Genomic DNA, 16,284 nt, shown 5'->3' on the forward strand with positions numbered 1-16,284 from the left:
GAGGATGATGTGGGAGACAGTGTCGAAAGCCTTGCCGAAGTCAAGGTAGACAACATCTGTTGCCCTCCCCTCATCCACCCATCCAGTCACTTCATCATAGGTGGCTATCAGATTAGTCAGACATGACTTCCCCTTGGTGAATCCATGTTGACTACTTCTGCTAACCTTCTTTTCATCCAGGTGCTTTGAGATGACACCCAGCACAAGCTGTTCCATCACCCTTTCAGGGATGGAAGTGAGGCTGACCAGCCTGTAGTTTCCCGGATCATCCTTCTTGCCCTTTTTGAAGACTGGAGTGACATTGGCTTTCCTCCAGTTCTCACGCACCTCACTTGTCCTCCAGGACCTTTCAAAGATGATGGAGAGCGGCCCAGCAATGACTTCCCCCAGCTCCCTCAGCACTTGAGGGTGCATCCCATCAGACCCCATGGATTTGTGTATATCCAGTTTATCTAACTGATCTCTGACTCGCTCTTCATCAACTGACGGAAAGTCTTGCTTTGCCCAGACTTTCTCTGTTACCTGCAAAGTCTGGGTCTCCCGAGGACTGGCCCGAATAGTGAAGACAGAAGCAAAGAAGGCATTCAGCAACTCCTCCTTCTCTGCATCATCTGTCACCATGGCACCTGTTTCATTCAACAGCTAGTTTTCCTTTTGTCTCCTGTATACTTAAAGAAACCCTTCCTATTGGCCTTGACATCCCTTGCCAGGTTCAATTCCAAGGCTGCCTTGGCTTTCCTTGTTTCCTCCCTGCATGACCTGACAGCATTCTTACACTCTTGCTCTTGGCTCCATTCCTATTTATCCTCTCTTGTCTGGCAAGCCCCCACGATGGCAGAGGACATCAACTTAGCTGCAGCTGGGTGGTATGGTGGCACTGCTAGGGACTGCTGTCACTTTGGGGAGCTGGACCACCTTCCTTGAGGATCCCTGTTGACTTGCAGCTCACAGCTTCCTCCCCAGAAAGGTCCTGATGGGGTCAGGTACATCCTCGCACAGGAGGCCATGTGCAGCCAACCCCCAACAGAGGAGCCTGGAGATGCTCTCAGATCTCCCAGCTGGGATCTACCATGCTGAGTTAATGCTTATGACCCCAGAGACTGCCTGAGCCTTTCCTCAGCTGATGGCATGTCTTGTTTGCCTATTGCACCATACCATTTGCAGTCATATGCTCTTGGGCACTTTAATGCCAACTTCAGTTGCATGGTGTTATATCATCTGTCCTTTTTGACTGCTGCCTTCTTGACTGTAACTTGTACGTGGTAGTGAAGTCACTATACTTTTCCTAGAAAAAGATGGGAAAGACATCAAAGGTGAAGGAGAGAGAGAGGGAGGGAGGGAGGGAGAGAAGATGACTCAGAACTTAAGAAAGTTTTTGAAATATTCTGCAAAATAGATTCTGTGGTAAAACCTTTTATAAATATCTGATGTAATACTGAACAAATCACTGATGTTACTCCCTTTGCTTTAACATAGTCTTTTCAAGATGAAGTACATAAAATTTATTTTCAGAAATGTTTCATCTTGACAACTGTAATCTTAAATCAGTGAGAGCCAGGAAGGCTCTGAAAATGTTGCATTCAAGTCCCCTTAAAGAGAAGGGTTTTTAATGAGAATGTTCTGTTTCCCAGAAGTATTCCTAACTACTAATTTATTCAATAAAAGAAAATGTTACTGTTCTCCCAGCTGTATTTTCTGTGAGGTTAACCATCTCTGAGAAAACCTATTTTTCACCCTAGGTGACATAATGGATAAAATCATTAATATTAAATTCCAGTGGTGGCTGAGAAGTTGACAAAACACAGTAATTTGATGCAGATACTTAGACACCCCAAAGAAATATTACTGGTGAAGGTTAGACATCCGTAGGGTTGAATGGCAACTGAGCAAATGGTTTGAGAATTTTAATTTTGGAATGGGGTATCTCTTTGTAGTGTACAAAACCCAGCAAGGGGAAAAAACACTTATTACGTCCAAAAGCAAGAGTTACTGAGATCACTTCTTCTGAGAACCAGGAGTTAGTGGCTTTGGTAGACTGTCATTTTCAATATTTTGTGGAGTGCAGCTACTATCTCTGTGTGACAATTTGCTCCTTTATTTAGAAATATCAGCCTGGATTTGGGTCTTGAATAGGTGTCTCTGCAGTGCCTCCGTGGTGCAGTATAAGCTATGCTAGTGAACATTCACATTCACGCACTGTAGACCTCAAAGACACAACAGTATTCCTGCGCAGTGTGTAGTTCTCACTACATTAACTTGGACTTTGATATTAAATACCTTTTTCTATCCAACCCTTAAATCCTTTTCAGAATCTAGCCCTCAGATACAGAGGTGAGAACTATAAAAATACCTAAGAGGAAATGAATAATTCCTTATTCATTGCATGTTTGCATAGTATGTATGGACATATTGCAGGAGGAGGAGAAGGGAATATTGACTTGCTGTTGCTTCATTCTCTGAGCAGTGGTCATCATCCTGTGCATAGAATAAAGCAAACGTGCTGTGAGGAAAAAAACAGTATGTGATAATGTCATTGTTACTCCTAATGAGTTTTCAGAGTAAGTTAGAATTTAGCCTGAGACTAGAATTAAGCTGAACAAAAAATTTTTTTGTGAACTGTGTATACCTTGATGATTTGATTTAGTTTTCTTAGACATAGGATATATATACATACATATTTACACCAAACAGTCACTTTCTGCACTAACAGTAGCGTGTACTGAATAAGTAGCTTCATAGTTCACTACAGACATTTTAGGGTGACATAAGCTACTATGTGGTAGTTTATCTGTTTGTATGTATGTATCCTCAACTTCTGCCATCCTTCTTTCTGCCTATTTGTCTCAGAAACTTTAAAAAATGTCCAATAGTCAGCTCTTCTGAACTGCAGGAAAGTGTCTAGTACATTCACTTACTTTCAGAGCATTTGGGTGTTACTACGGAACAGATGAGTAATGGTAAGTACAAAAAGAATGGGAAAAAAAGAAAATTAGTGAAAAAGTATTAATTTTTGTCAAGTTTGAGCCAGCAGGAGTCTCTCTTGTTCTGTTCTTCACAGAAGCACATACAATGCTTCTGTAGAAAGGGTTTCCCAGCTGATAAAGAAGAGTAAATTTTAATACATTTCTTACTGCAGAACTAATTACAAGCATTGTAATACTGCTTACATGTATATGTTTTCTTATTCAGCGCAAAACCTCAGAGCTGCAACATAATGAATGTGTTTTTGTTTCTCCTTTTTAATCTCAGCATTTTAGCGAAGTCATCTTGATGCAGGCTACATTAGTCATAATCATACCTGCTGTTACAAGGAAAGTGTATAGAATAATTGAAGCACTGAAAAATCTTCTTTAGGCTTTTTGTTTGATCAAAAGTGCATAATGTATGTAAGAGAAGATGTTAGGATAGTAGTCTGTTGATAATAAACTGATATTACCAAACTTCCAAAATGTTGCATCTGAGTAGGTAATGACTTCAGCTATTTATGGTAAAGTTGAAAAGGAATAAAATAATAAAAGGCACATATTAAGAAAGCGGCTTTTCTCCTTTTAGAAAGAAAGTCTAGGGAAAAAAAACCTTGTTATGCATAATAATAAAAGTGCAGTATGTATAATTTTCTACAGAAATCATGCGTAGGTTAAAAAGCAATATTGACAAATTGGTGCTAAGATTTTTTAAAGATGTTTTTATGCACTTATGAGTTTGGAAACTTTTTAAGAAGGGTTATTAACTTACATCAACTTTTCTGAACATTTGCAGATGCGAAAGTGGCAGTTAGGCACTTATTTACAGGGACAAGTTACTGTGGGATTTTCCAAGCTTTTGTTGTTGTTGTTCCCCAGCAAGTTCTGTAAGAAACCCAGGCCTTTGGGAGGAAAAAGGGAGGCAAAATAAGAACTTAAAATACCAGGCAAAATACGAATGTAATCAGTATTCAGAGAGCATATCAAGCACGTTTAAGCCAGAACATGCAACATGTCAATGAGACTGGCTTTCCTGAATATCTATACCCAGTAATGATTCTCTAAAAAGAATACAATTCCCCAATTAAGTAATGAGTGAAGAGAGAATGCCCACACACTTTTTAAAATAAGTTTTTGAAGGAGGCAAGGGACAGGAGATGGACAGGAACACAGAGTTATGACCATGATGGTAGGAGATGGCACTACAGTTACAGGCATGGTAGGGCTGCATAGCAAGAGATTGTTGAGGGGCAGAAATGGGGCCACTGTTGAGCAGAGAGAAGTGACATACGCTTGCATGGTTTAAAGACCAACTCTCCAGAAACCTCCAGTCTGTATGCATTGTGCATCTAATATAGAGAAGCCTTTATTAAAAATATTAAATTAGGATTTGAAACATGCAGGACCCACACTGCTGTATTTTCCTTCAGCAACAATTGAATACCTGAGGTGGCCGATCTGGGTGATCCAAATGCCATGGGCACCATTTCTCTGTTGTCCCTACCCATTTCCACCGAGTTTGATTCGGAGTCGGCACACAGCCCCTTCCTCACAGGAGGCTTTCTCCTAACCTGACACCCCTTTCCCCCTACCTCTTCAGACCTGTAGAAGAAGTCACAGCCACAAAACACCTCTAAACAGTGTCAGAGAAGCCATACAAAAATTCAAAGCGGTGTCATGTGCAAGGGCAGGAAGATTCAGAGTATGTGCACATAGCTGATTGTTAACAAAGTTCTTTGAAATCCTGTTATGGCAGCCTTGATTCCTTGAATAGTTAACAACAACACCCAGGAAACGTCATGTAGTTAGGGAAAGAGCAGGTGTTCATGTCAATGTTAGAATGAGGAGGAAAGTCAAAAGCAGCCAAGTTCACAGGTTCCCATTTTCTGAATGCTCAGCTCAGCTCATTCAAAAATGTCACCCCAAAATTTTCAGGCTTGATTTTTTTTTTTTTTCTTGGGGGGAGGGAACATTGTACATGATCACATTACAAAATCCACTATTTGTATAAATGCCTAAATGAGACAGAGAAGTATCCCATGGAAAATCCCTCTGCTTAATTTTATTCAAATATTCACATTTTGCATGGGCTGTGAGAACAGCAGATAAGACCAGAAGTAACTTCCCAGATGCATTTCTTTGCAATGTTTGATATTCCCTTCTAAAGGACACCCTACTTTTCATGAATGTTTCTGTCTATGAGCATATCTTATTCAGTAGAGTCTAAAGATACTTATGTTTGAATCAGTTCTTTTGTAAGAAAGAAGTAAAGAAATGATACTAAAGAATTTCATGCAGTGGTAGAAAGTATTTTATTGGATGTTAAGCATAGGTTTTTTGTTCAATTTGGTTTAGTTTGTTTTTTGAAGAATGACAAAGAAGCCATATTACAAAAGCACTAGACACTCAACCAAACTTTTGGGGTTTATTAAAACAAGGCACAACCCCAAGCTTTTAAGTGTCCACTAAGTATTAACATGAAGCATGAGCTTCCAGAACAACAGTACATCTTGTATCTGCTATGCATTACAGACTGATTTACAGTACATACTTATAATGTAGATTGTAGACTTGTTCTGAAGAGAGCTATCACGATCTCTGATGGACTGTCTTAATAAACTCAATAAGCATATGCTTTAAAGCACCACATCAGTTTAAAAATGAATAAAAGGCAATATAAACTTGACTTGATCCCATTGGTAGAAGCTTTGTAGATCTAGCATCAGGTATAATTTTGTCTGCTTTCATGCAGTTTGGAGGATACACAAGTACTGAACTGCCTGTCTTATTTGCCTTTGCCCTTTGGGTAATCACTATCATTTTAGTGAACTTCTGAATGTACTCCAGGGTATAGGTAATGAAAACCAATATCAGATGCATACAGTATTAGACAACCTTATTGCAGTGCTGCCATCACACATCATTACTATCAATTTGACCTTGTCAGCACACTGTGCAATATGTTCTTTGCTTTAGGTTTTATTACTGCTATTCTCACTGTCTGCAGGAGTTACGTGATCTAATTGATCTCAACAGCACACTCACCCATAACTAGACTAAGTCCTCTGTCTTCAGGCATATTATTGTAGTGATTTCTTACATTTTTCCATAGCTCGTATCTAAGCAGACCTGTTATGTGCATTATTATGCACTGTAATGTATTTTGCCTTTTAGATAAGATCTTGCACTCCCTGTCATTCACTCTCCTTTAACATGAGTAAAGAGCTTATTAGGGATGCATACTTCATCCTCTAAGATTAGTTGCTGTCAGTGCATTTATGCCACCATTTATTCTAAAAATGTTGTAGGGGAAATGCTATTCAATAAACATATAGTTTTTGCATGCTTATATTCAATATATTAAAATGTTATTCAGGTCACTGAGTCAAATTGAAGAGTTCCTGAGACCAGAAAGACAGACTATTTTCCAGTTCCAATAGCAGTGTAATGAAGAATAAAATGAATTACAGAAGGAAGTATTATAGAACTGTTATCATCAGGTTTCATACAGAAATTGTTATCATCATTATAGGAGTTTTATGATCAATTGTTATCATAGGTTATCAAAGTGATTTCAGATTGTGAAATTGCAAGGAAGAACTAGACTAACTGTTACAGCATTTGGAAAACTTTTCAAGAACAGAGGAGGCAGACATTTTGTTAGAAACAAAAATCAGCATTTGTTAAACACCTGTTTGAACGGTGAGAGGGGACAATGAAGAAAGCTGATGAAGGAGAAATACTAAGATAGCTAAAGGGGAGAAAGAGTTTTAAAAATGAAAGCAATAAATACTGAAGAGGCACGGGAAGTGTTAGAATAAGGAATAGAAAAAGTTAGGATAGCTTTGGCATAAAAAGTGAGCTCCAACTCATTTACTGTAACCTTGTAAAAGCTAGGAATTCCATCTACTGTAATCACCTAGGCTTCCTTGATAGTCTGTGGAGTGGGCTCTTCCAAAGGCTGGTTCATGTCTTCTCTCAGAGACACCTATTGTTGAATAACACGAATTAGAGATGCTTTGTTCTCTCTCTCCCTTTCTGCAATTACTGTGATGAGAGTTTGAACTAGCTGTTAAACTTATAAATGGCTTTAGTTAGGAGGGATGGATTTCCCCAACAGTATCAAGATGTTTTTACACCTACAGCAGTACAGCCTGGCAGGCAGGAGCACCTGGGCTGATGCAGCAAAATATGATACAGAACTAAGGCTAAGCGAGGTTAAACCTAGCATGAAGCTGGTAAAAAACAATGGAAGATTGATTCCTCTGCATTGCTTGAAGGAGAGCTGACAAAAAAAACCCAGAAAAAACAACAAAAAAAATCCTTTCTGTTCCAGAGGAAGTACCATGTTTTCTTATGAAACACCTTCTTTCCTTTAAGATGCTGGATTTTACACCCAAATCTTCAGTGAAACAATTTGTTAGATATTGATAGCATTTTTCCTCTTGCTTCTAGAGGCAGCACGTTAGTAATGGAAGTACTTGGAAAGGACAGTGGGAACCAAGGAGCCATAATGTCTGTATATTTGGTGCTCCTTATTCAGTACCACTTTTGCAGTACCAAAATTTGTTTGCCAATTGAAGAACATGAAGAAGCAAAATCCCATTAATGGCTGAAAAAGGAAGCACGATGTTCTTTTTATAACAGCTAGTGTTTTACAGGTTTGTGAATGCTCCTGTGTTTCCAAGGCAGAAACAAATTTGGACTCTTCTTTTTTGTTGTTGTTGTTGTTCCTTATAAAGTATGCTTTATTTCCAGGTGGAAAAAGGAGACTGGGTAATGAAGAGTCTCCTAAGAAACAAGAAATCAATAACACAAGAACTATGGCTCAGGAACTTGACTCCCATTGGCTTTATTTGAATTGCATTGTATTTCTTATCTTATACAATCCATGCAACAAAACATATAAAAACATTGCCACCTTTAAAAAGTCAAAATTAACTTTGTACTAACAGATGAATTAATTTAATTAATACATTTCTAAAACATTGTTTCAGACTATTCAAATTATCCACTGTTTAGGAAATGCTTACTTTCAGTGCAGCCTAGTGCTCTGAGGGTTGGGTCCTTTCTCCTAAATAGAGGTTGCACATTGGATCCTGTGTTGGTGGGATGCAGAGTAACAGGGGTGACTAACAGCATCCACAGCCTGGGCCTCATACCAAGCTGCTGCACAGCAGTGTGACGAATGATCCATAATGCATTCAGTGCAGGAGGAAACCTAGATATATCTAAAGTCTGAGGTATTTCTTGCTTCTAAATCTACATGTTTTTAAATTAAACCAACATTTCACAGGCATTAAAATCACTAGCAACTCAATTGTTTCTAGCCTTAAGTTGAAACACCTCGTAAGTGTGACATTATTTATCAGAAGACCATTCCATTAATATAAATCTTGTGACTAGAAAATGGAAAAAAAATCATAAAAGGATCAAACCCATGAACACAAGTAAAAAAAAAAAAGCAAAGAACATAACTTCATACAATAAAGCATTTTACACATATTTTCAGGAAGCTTCCACGCTGACTAATTTCTCAAGTGCATCCATATCTTTAACAGTTACATTTTCCCTATCACAATAATATGTGACATTTTATATTTATTTTTTAGAAAACCAAGCAAACAAACGTTTATCCTACTTTTATTGAAAATTTTGCATTTTTAGATTTCTTTCGTGCTGCAGCATCATATATTAATTAATAGAACAATGCTACTAGAGTGCTGCTTATAGAATAAGCTAATTTAGATACAAAAAGTAATTTAGGAGGTGCAAAATTAATTCTGTTTTAGATGTACTCTGTATGTTCTGTGCTATAGTTAAGTGGTGCTTTTCTAATGTCATTTCATTAGTACTGTTGAGAAGCTGCATAAAGAAGCATGCATCTGTGTCTTTAGCTCAATAAATCATGACTCTAGTTGAAATGAAATGTAATCTATGATGGTAATTAATTTTATCTTTCAGGGCATAGTTACAATTTTTGACTAAATGACTGCTGCGTGTGCTAATCATTACAGTTTAAAGTATTATTTAGGCCCCAGTTATTTGCAAGTTAAAAGAAACTAAGTGGAAATAGGAATTTAAAAATATAAAGGCTGTCAAGACTTGAAGTTGTATTAAATTAGCAGAAGTTAAATTAGGTATTGGTATGCCACAAGTAATAAAATTACATTATTTTTTTTTTAATAGACAAAATACAGCAAAAACAACAATAATGAAAAAAGCCTGATGGAAAGTTGCAAAAATAGTTTATTTGTGAATTCTTGTTTGAATTGCAGGTTGTTTTTCTCTTCACCCTGGATCACACCCCTTTTAGTCCCCAAGAATGAGAGTGATGTGTGTTTGGAGAAATGGTTAAGTTTTGCATGGTTTCTTACTACATTCCTAAATGTAATAACTTACATTTACGGACAAAATTTATTCACGTAACAGCAAAAACTGTGTGTCTGTGTCCACATTAGCACACACGGTAAGAGCAGTAGTGAGGTTTCAAAGTGAATATTCTGGCCATCCTTGATCATTGATTCAGTTTGAAAGTGATATTCATTCACAGGAACTTGATTGGGTTTGGAGGTAACCACAACCTGAGATCTGCTCTCAGATTTGCACCAGATGCACTCAAACTGCTGGGGCAGATTTAAGTGTTTGAACCAATGATCTGTCCTGTTGGATATCTTCAAATTATAAGGATGGTAGGAATATTTATCCGGGGAAACAGACTAAATCTAATCTGGAGTAAGAACAAACCATATTGCATACAAAATATTACATATATTGTCAATGTTGTCTCTTTACCTTCGGTATTTTGATCTAAAGAACCTCTCGTATGGTACAAAATTGCTTTCTAATGTGGACATAGCATTTTCCATTCACTCTTTATTATTTACTTCTCACCTAAATAAGACAAAGCAGCCAGAAACAGAAACAATTAAATGTAATTGGTCACCAGACACCAAGAACATGTAACACTGACTGCAAATACATAAAGTGAATAATTTGTGAAGAATTCCAGAGATTAATTGGCTTTACCTATACTATTTAGTGAATAATTTTGAAAACTAATTCTCCAACACATGCAGAGAAACCAGAATAATTTTGCAGCTTTCTATTATAAGGGAAAAAGAGATGAATACTTGATTTAGCTGTAACGGATAATTTGAGCAGATATCAATTTCCCTTAAATTACAGGAGGAATGTAGCTGATGTCACCACTCTACACCTAATTACTGTGGATCGACAACCCACAGAACATGGCTTCCCTACAGGTACTGAACTGGATTTATGGATTTGAGGTGCTAGTTCGGTGTCAAGAATTGAAAGGAAATTTAGCATCAATAGAAGTCTGTTCCAAAATAACATGTTTAATTTGTACTTCCACTTATGCTTCCTCATTCCATTTCAGTCTCCTCCCATTTGCAAACAGCCACATCCCTTTCATTCAACAGTCACCTTTGCTCAGCCAAGACTCTTCAGTGAAGACATTAATCTCCTTGGCTTTTGATGCTGAAGTGTCCCTGATGTAATAATCTACTATTTATTCAGGAGGAATGGGAGGCAAGTCACAGTGGCATAGATGGAGATGGTTTATTTTAGCAAGCTAGCAAGACTGGCGGTTTCCTGGCAAGAAAAAAACCTCAAGGCACAAAGACCTCAGCATACCTGAACTGTATACCTCCGATCCACATGTGGTTTTGCTCCTTACTATTTCCACTATGGTTTAGACAAAATTCTAGAAATAATCTTTGCAAAGAGAAAATAGACTTAAATAGTGCTGCTAAACTGTATGAACTATGACAATATAGAAGGCCAGAAGTTGAAGTTTTCTACCGACCCTGTTTAGAGAGATACTGGCTGAAACTCCTCGGCCAGAGAAACTCTGTGCACTTTGGACATCTAAAATGGAGAGGCTTTTGTTTTGTTTTGAGAAGCCTATATGTTCAACAGCAGGCACAGGGGCAGTTTATTAGAACTAATTGTAGCCAAAACAGAGGCCAGAAATTATAAATTTATTGATGAGGTTATAATTAATACTAACTCAAATATAAGCATAGTGAAATAATGTAACCAACAAAAGTATGTAAGAGCTTTGTAACATGGTGAGTGCATAGCCAGACACAATCCTTCAGCATTTTACATAAGTATGGGAATAACGTGAACACCAAAGGGGAAAAGACAAGTTGCACGTAGGAGGCATCCAAGTAAAAAAAAAAAGTTACAGAGGACAATAGAATCATAGAATGATTTAGGTTGGAAGGGACCTTGAAGAGCATCTAGTTCGACCCCCCTGCCATAGGCAGGGACACCTCCCACTAGACCAGGTTGCTCAAAGCCCCATCCAACCTGGCCTTAATCACTTCCAGGGATAGGGCCTCAACAACTTCCCTGGGCAACCTGTTTCAGTGCCTTATCACCCTCAAAGTAAAAAATTTCTTCCTAATATTTAATCTAAATCTACTTTCTTCCATCTTGAAGCCATTCCCCCTCATCCTATCACTATTCTGATCATCAATACAAGCACAAGGGCTGCAAATTCATAGGGCTACTTATCAAATACACCAGGATAACTGGAAAGGCACTACACCATCCCCAAATAAGCAGTATTAGGAGCAGATGATATCCCCCTGATGGTGGGAGGGGAGTGACAGACAGCATGAAATCAGACATAAATGAGGAAAATTGTAAAAGAAACAATATAAGACATTGTGTTTCTGACTTACCTTATCAAAGAGTGCTCAAACCTGATCATCTTGGTCTCATCAACTAAGGACCACCACAAACCATAGTCATCAGTGGCATCAGTACGTGGCATCAGTGATGTGGTGCTGTATACACACAGCTAATTCAGAATATAAGTGTTGAAGACACTTTGTACACTTTGTGTTGACACTTTGCTGAAGACGCTTTGATACATTTTCTAGCAATATTGATGATTTTTAATGTGTAAGAACTAAGCGTTGGCATGAAGTGTGCAGTTAATGAATGAATTTAGCAGAGATTTACTTTAAAGTTTAAAGGCAATCTGACTTACCTGTCTTCTAATCATTCTTATCACAGTAATCAACTTTTCTCTTTCTCTGTGCATGTATATATGCACATATATTCAGTTGCAAAATTATATATAATTGTTCTCATTGCCTCAATTTATTTTATACTCAGATGTAAAGAGACAGAGGCATTTTTCATAACAAAAGCAGAAAACTGAATCTGCATTTTAAATCTCTTTTGATTTACAGATAGATTATCTCCTGTTATGCCACATCATATCATCTAAAATCTTTGCACCTGCTATTCCTTAGTTTGTATTTCCACTCTGTTTTCTCTTGACATGATACAGATTGGTTGTCTCTGGCAAATTGGCTAAGCAGAGAGTTTAGCTCTTAAGTTTTCTGTGTCTTTTGGCTTCCTTACATCAGAAATCAAGTCAGTGCAACTACTCAGGCAAGCACAGTGAGTTATTGTTTTTTCTTATGGTTTAAAGAGACACAGGTGAAATTTTTCTCCATCTTTGCTCTGAAAAAAAAAAGAAAATAAACAACTCAGAGACTTGCTCCAATTATTTGTGACATATAAATGGAAACACCTTAGGTATTCATGTTCTTTGTTATGTCTTGGTTGAAAAATGAGCTTTAATATTACCAGTCAGACAGTGATTCAAGAGACATCACTCAACTCAAAATATTAGATCTAGTTTGTTGATTAATGAGCGGATTCTGGGTCCTTCATTCCTGATTTGCTGCCCACGCATTCATTATTTCTCTAAAACCTCACTCTCTATTTTTTCATTCTTCTGTTTAAAAACCTAAAAATAAATCATTTCTCAAAACCAAGAGAAGACTCATCTTCTCCATGCCACACGCTGGGAAACAATGATAGCCAACATGTATGTCTGAATTATTTCCCTTATGGTATAGAAAAAGAATCTCACACAAACTGAAGTCAGTTAATTATATCTAGTAATGAAACATCTAGATCAAGGCACACACAGACAAAAAAATCTTTATTTATTGTCTAGTAATTTTATTCATTTTCTGAATTACAATCAACTGTTTAGATGGTAAAATCAGGAACAAACCTAAACTTTGGATTCTTTTCTAGGTCCTTTATTTTCTTATCCACATCTCTGTCTCCTGTAACTCAACAATTCTCGACTTCTGTTAATTACCAGTCCACTTGACACAGTTCTGAAACACAAAGCCAGAAAGAAAGGAGCTGCTTTAGAGACATTTCCTAACGTTTTTTGAAGGAAAAGGTCATTTTGACTGGGACTAGCTTTCTGCTTGAAACATTTCAGGAAAAAGGGAAAAGGCAGCAAAGAAAATTAGTTTAGAGAATTGTACCATGTTCCCCTATTGCAAACAGGTAGTGAAGAGGTGATGAGGTCCCAGAGCAGATACGAGAATAAACAATATAGAGATCTACAATTTAGCTGGTATCAATTCCACCTAAATTCTTGTGTTTAATGTTCTTATTGCTTGGTGCTGGGATTTCAAGGGTACCAAACACATGGATGTACAAAAAGTTATTTTCAGATATCTATCAGATTAACAACTACAATTTCACTCATTATGCTATTGTCAAATTATGTATGATTTTATGTATTACGACTTCTCTAATCATCATTCACTCAGATTATGCTGTTATCAAATTACGTATATTATTTTATGTATTATATGTATTTAATAAGAGATAACAAAAAATGATTGCAAAAATAAAAGTTAGAATCAAAGACGAGTGGATATCAATTAAGAAATGCCTTTGCTAATGACAGATAAAATAATTCACCGAAGAAAAAAATTCAAATATAACAATCATTCAAAAACTTTGCTTCTGAACAGGCTTTTAAAAATCAAACTGGCAATGAAGTTGATCTCACAAATTTTAACCAGTTTTACTCTTAAAAGTTACATACGGAAACCTCAGCTGCACATAATACATATCAGCTGCAGCTACAAACAGCTTAGAAATTTAAATAAAATGCCAAAAAAATTAAGCCGAAGAATTAAAAAGCACAAGCATAAAACTAAATTACTTGAGAAATATTCTAAGTCAGACATTTTCTTTTGAGCTGGAAATACCAGATTCCCTTCCTATCAAGTGGAGAAAAGGCATACCTCTAGAAAAAGTTAAATTTTTTGCATCCCCAAATAAGTGTTCAGGAAACCCTTTTCTTCTCAGTAGATTAAATAGAGAGCCTAGAGTGATTTGCACAGTCCAACATATTTCTCTAAGCTATCTAGGTTGCAGGTGCCTAAAGTCAGGTGAGAAGAATCATCTCCTATGTGTCTATGCTGCAGTAGAAAACCTGGGGGAGTTTGATCACCCAATTACTACATAAATATGAAGATTGTGGAAAACCACAAAGACTATGTTAAAAGGAACATGACTTTGAAATGCAGTATTTTGTTTCATAGCCTTTCTCTCTACCAAATCAAAGAGTTCATACTGTATTGCCCTTTATTCCATAAACTGATGATTTACAAGTAAGGAAATAGCTTAAAGAACAAAAGCTTGAAACAAGGTAGTTTAAAGAACAAAAGCAATACTGTCATCCCTGTAGAAGACGAAAGGAAGTGAAACCTATTTTCTAGAAACTAAACAAATCCATCAGTAACAGGAATTTAATAAATGTCAGGGACTAGTGCTAAATTACTGCAGAAATTGAGGATAACATCAAACAATCTCGGCAGAAAATGCATATCGCAGATTCTTCTTTTTAAAGAATTGAGAAGTTGGTAGCAGTGGGGTAAAAAAATGAAAGCCTAGTGAAATGATACTGTGGAAAAAAACAGATGTTATCAAGGCATTGGAAATGTCAGTTGCCTGCTCTCTCATCTTCTCAGGTGCAATAAGGAATTCTCTGAACAGTTTTGCACCCTGTATCTTTGATTATTCCGGCCATCTGGAAAATAATGGTATTTTAGAATGCATTATCAAACTTAACTTAGAAAGAAAGGTCATGTCAATGTTTTTATGTCAAGTGAAAGTGAGAGTTATTTTAGTTTTCTTTTAAAATACAGACGCAAATTGTTTGCCTAACAATTTATTTTTTATAGATTTTTACAGATTCAAAACCCTCATTGTACACTCATTGTATATTGTCTATTTTTTTGGAAGATTTTCAAATATATAGTGATATGAAATCATTATTATGCATAAAATTTAAATCTGCTTAAATGATACTTTTGACCAAATGTACATTTTATATCCTATATTTTGATAGAGAGTAAGAGCTTATATTGACATATGAATTTGGATTATTTATGTTATGAAGTCTCAGTCACCCTTGAAGCACTCATTTCCTTATTTCAAGCAGAAGATTACACTTTCATATGCATCCTGGAGAGAAAAAAAAAAATAATGACAGGTCCAGATAATCAGAATCCCAGGTCAATTTTTCTACTCAGCACCAATACTTGGTTGAAGCAGTGTTATACCACTGCTTGATCCAGAATATGGATTTAGATGATTGAATATGGATTTAGGTGATTTATTCTGACTCAGAAATTGCTCAGGAAGTCTTCTTTGGATATTGTCATTTTACTTTTTTTTTTTTTTTTTCCCTAGTAGTAATAAATACATTTTTTCCCCTTGCATGTTCTGGGAGAATTTTAATGTATTTAGATTTTGACTATGACAACATTATTGGAATTTGAATCAATTAAAAGAAAGAGTTCAACATCATGCAGATACTAAATCTTTTTCTCTTTCATGCTGCTAATACAATGCTTTAATATCTCTACTATTCAATGAAAAATCCTGTACTCTAATGAAACCGAAAAAGAAGTCAGGGCAATGGAAAACTAGGGAAAATGTGGGCCCGCTGTTGAACGAGACAGGTGCTGTGGTGACAGATGATGCAGAGAAGGCGGAGCTGCTAAATGCCTTCTTTGCTGCTGTCTTCACTGTTCGGGCTAGTCCTCGGGAGACCCAGACTTTGCAGGTAACAGAGAAAGTCTGGGGGAAGCAAGACTTTCTCTTGGTTGACAAGGAGCAAGTTAGAGATCAATTAGATAAACTGGATATACACAAATCCATGGGGTCTGATGGGATGCACCCTCAAGTGCTGAGGGAGCTGGGGGAAGTCATTGCTGGGCCGCTCTCCATCATCTTTGAAAGGTCCTGGAGGACAAGTGAGGTGCCTGAGGACTGGAAGATAGCCAGTCCAGTCTTCAAAAAGGGCAAGAAGGATGACCCGGGAAACTACAGGCCAGTCAGCCTCACCATCCCTGGAAAGATGATGGAACAGCTTGTGCTGGGTGTCATCTCAAAGCACCTGGATGAAAAGAAGGTTATCAGAAGTAGTCAACATGGATTCACCAAG

Source organism: Charadrius vociferus, unplaced genomic scaffold (assembly GCF_000708025.1).
Source record: "Charadrius vociferus isolate BGI_N301 unplaced genomic scaffold, ASM70802v2 scaffold30, whole genome shotgun sequence".
Lineage (NCBI taxonomy): Eukaryota > Metazoa > Chordata > Aves > Charadriiformes > Charadriidae > Charadrius > Charadrius vociferus.